Source organism: Castanea sativa, chromosome 4 (assembly GCF_040712315.1).
Source record: "Castanea sativa cultivar Marrone di Chiusa Pesio chromosome 4, ASM4071231v1".
Taxonomy (NCBI): Eukaryota; Viridiplantae; Streptophyta; class Magnoliopsida; order Fagales; family Fagaceae; genus Castanea; species Castanea sativa.
Window position 1 is genome coordinate 48,530,953 of NC_134016.1, and position 9,277 is coordinate 48,540,229.

The 9,277-nt window shown below is 36.5% G+C and overlaps 1 pseudogene; it reads right to left on the reverse strand.

Moving 5' to 3' along the window:
• Positions 1–3,588: 3,588 nt before the first annotated feature.
• Positions 3,589–5,926, reverse strand: LOC142631802 (exocyst complex component EXO70C1-like; annotated as a pseudogene).
• Positions 5,927–9,277: the final 3,351 nt, after the last annotated feature.

Consider the following 9,277-nt stretch of genomic DNA (forward strand, 5'->3'; position numbering starts at 1 on the left):
TATTAATAGTTAAAAGATTAGTAAGACAACAATCATTGAATGCATAATAACTTATTACATTTATATGTAATATTAATTAAATAAAAATATATGATAAATAAGAAGAGAGGTGCTACGTCCACAACATTTTTACAACATTTTTACAACAAATTATAGGTGGTTAGTTGTTATTGGTTCAAATTTGAACCTAACACTAAGATTACTTTTTTGCCCCAACAATAACAACCAGTAACATCCTGCCACTTAGGATTTGTTGTAAAAATGTTGTAAAAATGTTGTGGACATATCATTTCTCAAATAAGAATCATAACAAACCTAGGAGTAGGACTAGGAGTAAATGTGAAACTAAGAAAAAAGAAACTGATATAAATTTTTGCTTTTGAAGTATATGACTTTTTAACCATACACGTGGTCACCATCTTGGAATTGGAGCAAACAGATATAAAAGCTAAGAAAACTACTTGATTAAACAAAGATAAAAGCTAAGAAAACATATATAGAAGGGAGAAAGAGAGATAGAGAGAATGAGGAAATAATCACAGATATAAATATAGATATGTTGGTTGGAATGATAGTATAATTTATTGCTAATGAAGAAGAAAAGTGTAGGGAAAAACAACTTTGTTTTGCTATTCAATAGAAAAGTAAACCAAAGTCCCAGATAGAAGGTTTATTTATTTATTTATTTTTAATGAATGAGCAAAAATTTGAAACATTTTTTTCTTTATTATAAAATTAAATATTTTAAGAGTAGTGTTGTTGACACAACACTTACACAAAAATTTTACAACAAACTTAAATATGATGATATTCGAAATTTGATTTTAAGTGAAGAGGTTCGCAGGAGAGATGCAAATATAGACAATGCACAAGATCAAGCTTTTGTCACAGAGAACAAGAGTAGAGGTAGAAGTAGAGGACCTAATGATCAGAAATTCAATGATAGGTCACAATCAAGAGATAGATCTCAGTTCAAGCAAATTAGAGAATGCTTCCATTGTGGGAAAAATGGTCACTTAAGAAGAGATTGTTGGCATTGGAATAACGAACAAAATAAAGGAAAATATGAAAAGAATGATAGTGAGAAAAATACTACAGCTGTTATGATTGATGAAGATGTTGTGGTGTTCTCTATTGAAGAACAAAAGTGTGAGCATGTTGCTAATAATGATGTTGAGTGAGTTGTTGATTCGGTAACCTCCTACCATATTATCCATACGAAGGGTTTGTTTACCACGTACAAAGCAGGAGACTTTGGTACAGTGAAAATGGGTAATTTTAGTTACTCAAAAATTGTGGGAATGGTGATGTGTGCATTGAAACCAATGTTGGTAGCACTATGATGTTGAAGGATGTGCGACATGTTCCAGATTTAAGTAGTGTTTTCCACATTGGCTATGGATCGAGCGGGTTATTGTAACTACCTTGGTAATGGAAGATGGAAACTTAATAAAGGGCCACTAGTTGTTGCAAGAGGACATGCATGTTATGGTTTGTACAAGACTCATATGAAGACTTGTAAGAAGTTCAATGAGATTAAAAATTTTGAAAAGACTCCAAAGATGAGTGTTTGAATTAATGGTGTTGAAACCAAGAGGGTGAAATTCTCATTGCCTAATAGTGCTTCAGAAAAGGAAGTGGTAGGTGATGAAGAATATGAAGATGCTAAGGCTACATGGGATGATGATGAAGTGAAAGATCCTAGAGGCCTTGAGCAGGGGGAGCAATATCCTCCACTAGATATTGTTGAACCTCATGAGAAGAGGATTGCTAGAAAACATCAAACTGTTAGCTACAAGAATAATTGGGCTTTTGATGAGGGAGAGCCAAGAGATTGGATTAAGGATATCCAATATGAGATTAATTATTTGAGAATGAAAGGGATTGACGTTGATGAAGTGTTCTCAGTGTTAATGAAGATAATGAAGAAGGTCAAGTTTGGAGTCAACTTGACCGACATGGAATTGAATTGAAGAGATAGATTGAAAATATCCTCCTATTAGTGGGCTGGAGGGGGAGATTGTTGGGTGCAAGTTGGCACCAAAGTCCAGCCCACGTGAATCTCCTTAATAAGCTAAGCCCAACTGATGAGGACTTTTATTTCAACTTGAAATAGGAGACACTTGGAAAGTCAACACTCCATATGTTCCTAGAAGTGTGAGGCAGCAAAATTGAATATATAAAAGGCATGTGTGTGGTGTGCTAAAGAGCATAACACAAAAACAAGAAGAAAAAGGAGGTGCCACATAGTGGAAAAAAGGTGGGTGTCGCATAGTGAAAAAACAAAAGAAAAAGGATTGCCGCCTTTAAGAAAGATAATTTGTGTGTGTGAGAGCAAAGAAAAACAAGAGTTTTTTTTTTTTAGCCGTGAGGCATACACAAGAATTATTGTAATTGATTTGATAATAGTGAAATTATTCGGAGTTTGTCCCGTGATTTTTTCCTTAAAAAAAAAGGTTTTCCACGTAAATATTTGTATTCTTGTGTGTGATTGCTATTTTGAATTGATATATATATTTTTATAATATTATTTGGGAGCCAACGAGTAGTATCAGAGCTAAGGTTAGAGTGGAAGCGATGGCCGGAGAAGATGGCAAGGGTTCAGGAATTTAGAAATTTGATGAAACAAACTTCACGTATTGGAGGATGCAGATTGAAGATTATCTCTATAAGAAGAAATTGCATCTGCCTCTTTTGGAGCGAAACCTGAAACTATGAAGGATGAAGATTGGAACCCTCTTGATAGACAGGTGTTGGGAGTTATTCGATTAACTCTGACAAGATCAATTATTCACAATGTTGTGAAAGAAAAGACCATAGTCGATTTGATGAAGGCTTTGTCTAGCATGTATGAAAAGCCGTCTGCTAACAACAAGGTGTATCAACATGACGTTTATTATGTGAATGAAAATTGTAGAATCAACATGATGTTTATTATTATTGAAAAAAATGACCCACATATTGTAGTGTACAACATTTTACCAGTAGTCCTTGTCTTTACCTACGAACTTAGAATTATGTTAGGAGCACAACTTTGTGTCACAACTCACCACATGACGAGTTGTGCTTGGTAAGGGTGTGTCCACACATGGCCCATTGACATATCCTTACCAATCACAACTCGCTATATGAAGAGTTGTAATACAAAATTGTGCCAAAAATTATGTCCTTAGCATAATTCACGAACTTAACCTAACGGCCTTCCTTTCATTCAGGGAGAGCCCTTAACTTGTGTCAGATAACTTTCATGTGGATGCAATCATTGACTTTTGTTGGAAGTGACAAAAGCCTTCTAATCTACTCCCTCACATCTTGTCAGTGCTACTTTACACAATTCACAAATGATCCAGCTCTTATTGTATCCTTCTTGCTTCAGCACTCATCAATTCATCCATTTAATATCATATTTGATAAATTGTTATTTACTATCAATGTTCAAATATCTCAGAAATATATGGAATTAATGAGCATTTTGATTATTATAACCTGGCTAGCTCCAAACATACACCAGATATCCTATTCAATGAAGAAGAAAAGCTAATCTACAGTACTAAATATTTATGAAATCCCACTTTACACAATAATGAATGGTTTTTTAACCAGCACACACTCAGTAATAGAACTGCAATAACAAATTTTATACAAAAACACAAACATGCCAGAACAGCAAGTATACATTCAAGTAGCCCATGGGCGCCCAATAAAGTGTTGACACGTACATAAATTATTCCAATATACAGCATGAAAATTAAATAACATTCATAAAAACCCAAGTTTATAACATTAAAAGCAACAAAAATCAACATCATATAATTAAGCTCTCTTAAACAGGGTCACTCTTTTCCAACTAGCCAGCAGGGCTCAGTACTCGCGGTGATCCCTCAAACAAATCCAACAAATAATTCTCTAAATCATCTGCTGTGTACTTTATGTATTTCCCAGCATGCCTTCCACTCTCTACTTGATTCCCAAACCTTCCCATAAATGAGCGGTAAGCTGGGATCACCTTTTCTGATATAAATATCCTAAACTCTTCCCGGAGTTGAGCATCGGGGACTTTCCAAGCAGTTTGAACCCGATTTCCTCAAAACATACATTGAATTTCTTAAATCTCTCCTTCAAAACCACCCTCAAGGCTATATTACCCGGGCTCCAAGGGATATCTTTCAAACATTCCAACGGCTTGGTCCATGAAGCCCTAAGATAACTCATAGCATATTGCGTTATCTGCCCATGTTGCTTACGAACCCAATTATCACCTAGTAGTTCACCAAGATCCAAATCTTTCACCTTCTGCTTCATATAAAGACTATTATTCATCAGAAAAATATACTGCAATGCACCATCCCCATAGAGCTTCGATTCCTTCATGAGATTGGACTCCAAAAAGTTTATTAACACCAACAATTGCCTAGCTAGCGGATTCATTTTCAAGCTATTGCTATCATGATTTCGTAAAGCATCTAATTGAGCATCATCTTCACCAATTTCCAACAAGTTCTGAGTATCACTATAATCCACAATCAATTTCACACAATTCATCATGGTCTGCGTCAGTGGGTGAATGTCACCACTCTGCATCGGTTTCTTCAAGGTCGCATTCTGCTTCTTGTTCGAAAGATCGACAAGTGTCTTGTTCCAGGTGCGCATTGATATTGCCTGATTGAACTCAATACCGTTGTTGCCCAGTTGCTCCATCGCCTCGGCCATCTCATCATACGCGTCTAGTATCATAAAGAGATTCTCAGGCGATCTTCCTCCAAGCGCAACGGCTCGACTGAAATTCAACAAGGTTCTGTTGAAGCGAATCTCTTCATCTTCATCAGTGCATCTGAACATCAGATCAACGACGCGATTGCTTTGGAGAATATCGACAGCTTGAATACATTTATCCATCTTCTCGATCCCTCCTAAGATCCGCTCAGCCAAAGAAATTCCATTACTTACTAAACTACTATATATAGTCTCTGACTTGTTGGGTGGGAAATGTAACGATGGTATGGAAAACTGCATAGGAGTTGATGATCCATAACTGTCAGTGTCCGACCTGTCGGGTGGAAAGCAGTGATAATATGAGGGTATGGAAAGCTGATGATTAGGAGTTGATGATCCATAACTGTCAGTGTCCGACATGTCTGGTGGGAAGAAGTGACAATATGAGGGCATGGAAGGATTTCGAAATATTATTTCATAATTATCGGGGCTGTCTAGTTCAGACATGGCGGGTGGGAAGATTGACATTATGGAATATGAGGGTATGGAACGACTTCGAACAATTATTTCATAGTTTTCAGGACTGTCTTTTGGAGACATGGCTGGTAAGAAGATTGACATTATGGAATCGGAATTGGAACGAGAGAATTCTGGACTACTGTCAGTCTCAGACATGGTGGATGGGAAGATTGATGAAATGTTAAGAGGGGAGTCCGGATTTGTTTCATTCCAATCCCAACTGCCACAGCCAGCTTCCGACTTGGCTGATGGAAAAAATGACCCTGCTACAAGTGACACACTTCTTTCTCTATACACTTGGCGAACCATTCTAGTCGCGATTTCTCTGAGCTCATCCACAGCCTCTGGATCGATCAAATTGTCCTCGTTGTCTTCATCGGCCCTCACTGATGAGTTCAAACTCTGCACGATGTGCTGAGCAGTGTTGATGCCAGTCATGGTGGTCATAGACATGATTTTGGGGTTTGAGTCAAAGAGAGAAATTGAAAGAGAAAGGAAGGTTTGGAAGAAAGAAATAGAAAGAGGAATGAGCCGTGGGGAGGACCGACGCCACCACTGTTGGTGCTAGTCCTCGCGGTCATAGTGATAATTTTATATAATATAGTAATAGTTTTAGTCTTATTTGGAAATAGTTAGAACTCCGAATAGAGAGAAAATTGGTGATTTGGGTTTTGAGGAAGCTTAGTAGAAGGGAAGTGTGACCTTCTAGGAAGGAAATAAGGAAGTAACGCCCAACAACTTTCTTATACAGTGTGTATTAAAATGATTTTTTATTTATTATTATTATATTTTTTTTAATGGGATTGGGTTGGGCACATATTAGGGTCTGTTTGGATGTAATTGAAACTGAAAACTGAAAAATACTGTAACAAAATACTTTTTTAATATGTGAATAGTATCGTGGGACCAATTTTTAATGAAAAAATTGTTAAAAAATGAAATCTGTGGGTCCATGAATAGTGCACGATGTGCACTGTTCACGGGCGCAAAACGCGCTTCCCAAACGCACACTTAGTAAAAAATTGAGATAGAAATTTCTGTGGTCTTTCTTAGTGTTTTTTATGGTGTATGCGCTTCATTTAAATTTTTGGCCATTATTTGTAAGGGAAGCCCTGCTAGTATGGATGCATTTGCACATGATGTAAGTCATTTAACCTCTTCTTTCTTTTCTTTTTTTTGGTGGTAAAAGTAAGTCGTGTAACTTTTCAAATATAATATGCATCATTGTATTGTTTTTGTTGTATCCATTATTTTGTAACTTTTTTTGTTTATTATACTAAAAGCACATCATAAGTTTTGTGTCAAGTAGAATTGATAGATGGAAAACTAAATGCAATAAGGAGGCTACCATATAGCTAATGGCTAATAAAGAAAAATGTATAGATAAGATCATAAGATACCGAAATAAGTTACAATTATTGTCATTTAAGTCCAATCCCTCATATAAGATCCATGAGATACACAATGATCTTACAAGATGAGATTCTTTTTGAGCTAGAGGAGATTGGAGAAAAAACACACACATATAGCTCACTACTTGCACCACCAAGCAGGAGCAGTTCTTAGGTAAGTAGAGGTGAAACGCATACACAAACTCAAGAAGAATATTACACCTCACTTCTCATGCTACAAAGTAGGAGCAGGTCTTCACATTTAGTAGTTTTTATATCTTCTGTAATTAGAGGTGGAAAAGAATAGGAAACTAGATCAAGTTGAGGTGGGAAATATTGATCACTTGTTCTCCTCACCAAATGCTCTGCTCTCCATGTAACTTGTATTGACCGATGCTGAATGAATAGATAAGATACCGAAGTTACAATTACTGGCATTGAAGTCCAATCCCTCAGATAAGATCCTTGAGTTTCAGGACCAGATATGGCACTTTTTGTGTAACACTCGTCTAAAAGCATGTGGGGTTATTTGCTCCAATCACCCGGGAACAATGTCAGGTGGGAAGTGGTTACAGGAAAAAACTCTTCCATCTCCCACTAGGTGATTACCAAATTAAGATCTACCCAAAAAACAAAGGCATTACTTGCAAGTTGTGGAACTACATTCGCAAAGCTACCTCTAAATAACTGAAACATAATAGGCATTTAAACCGCAACCAAAGGTGGAAATGTGGCTGAGTCCTACAGTAACATCCTTCAACTGATACTGCATACTAAAACATAACAATAAGAATCCATGAATAACTAGTAAACGACAACAATCCCACATATTTTTTGAAAATTTCCCGCACAAACTAGCAAAAAGGTCATAGCTAGTAGATCAGATCAAAAGGTTGATATATACAATCCACTGCTAAAATGTGTTTGGAGCAGCTTCTGCTGTTACACCTGAGAGGTTTCATAATTTAAATAGCAGAGCAAGTACAATTCATTCAGAACCCAAACCACTTTGTTAGCACAGTTGAATATCTCACAGTGACTCAAGCCATTCCCATAAACAAACAACCACACTCTTCACAATGATCTTACAAGACAAGATTCTTTTTGAGCTAGAGGAGATTGGAGAACACACACACACACACACACACACACACATAGCTCACTACTTGCACCACTAAGCAGGAGCAGTTTTGCATATTTAGATTTTTTGTTTCTTATGTAAGTAGAGGTGAAACACACACACCCACACACCCCACACACAAACTCAAGAAAAATACACCTCACTACTCACACTACAAAGAGGAGCAGGTCTGCACATTTAGTTATTTTTTTCTTCTGTAATTATAGGTCGAAAAAAATAGGAAATTAGATCAAGTTGAGGTGGGAAATATTGATTACTTGTTCTCCTCACTAACTGCTGTGTTCTCCATGCAACTAGTATTGACTACCTTCATTTTCCCCCTTTGACTAAATTTCCCATCTACAAACTAGTTTATGAAACTATGTATGTTTGTTACTTCTAATGATTTCTCTTATGGACAGATGAGAATATTTAACAAGTGGATTCCATTAGAATGAAGTTATCTCCTAATACTTATTTTGTTGAGTTTTCTGAAAATACTGCCCGACATCAAATCTATCATGAATCATCTCAAATATTCTGGATCAGAACATAGAATCACTTCTTCAAGATAGAAGCAACCAATTAATACCACCTTTTCATAATCACCAGTGTCATCCAAATGCCACAGAAAGCAACTTCAAAAGCCAGTTTGATCTCGATCAACAAATTCAAAGGCAACCCAATGGTACATGTCGATGTACGGACATGATGGGTGATCAAAACATAATACGGTGCATCCTCATGCATGTAATGACACCCACTAGGTAGATTGAGTTGCTTCATAGGTGTGGTATTGTTCCGGTAAAGAGATGTAGCTTTTGGGTAAGGTCATAATTCTAAGACATATTTGTTCACTAAAAGATAAGCCATTCCCAAGGGATGCATAATTGCCTATAAATACAAGTTTGGACACAAGTTTGGAAGGATAGAAAATTTTTTTGTTTTCCCACATGTGTGTTTGGTTGGAGGGATAGAAAAGTGAGAGGGTGGAAAACTCTTTTGTTTGGTTAGAGAGAAAAGTGGGAGAATAAAAATGTACTTTATATGAATTGACTATTGTATAAAGAGATGAGAAAGTGAAGGGTAGATAAGTGCAATAAAGGTGAGGATATTTGTGTAATTTATTACCCACATAATCTTTTCTTCTTAGTTTTCCTCTCAAATTGGAAGGACAAAATTATGTGGGCCTAGAGAGATTATTTTCCACACCATTTTCATTCTCTCTTGTTTTCTCTCCTGAATCAAATAAGAGAAAATTCAATTTTCCATCTTATTTTCCTCTTATTCTTTTCCATCCTCCCTATTTTCACCCCAACCAAACGGGACTTAATGCCTGTGATCACCACTCTAACGAGAATGCCATCCACGTTTGGGACCGACACATGCAGCCCCAAACATAAACCCTTCCAAAAACTTCTTGTTGCAGATGAAGTCCAATTCTGACAAGATTAAAATTTCTATTACCATATCCCTAAAAAATCATCTCCTATTGACGTAATCGTAGTGGCACACTGCACACCCACATAAAATT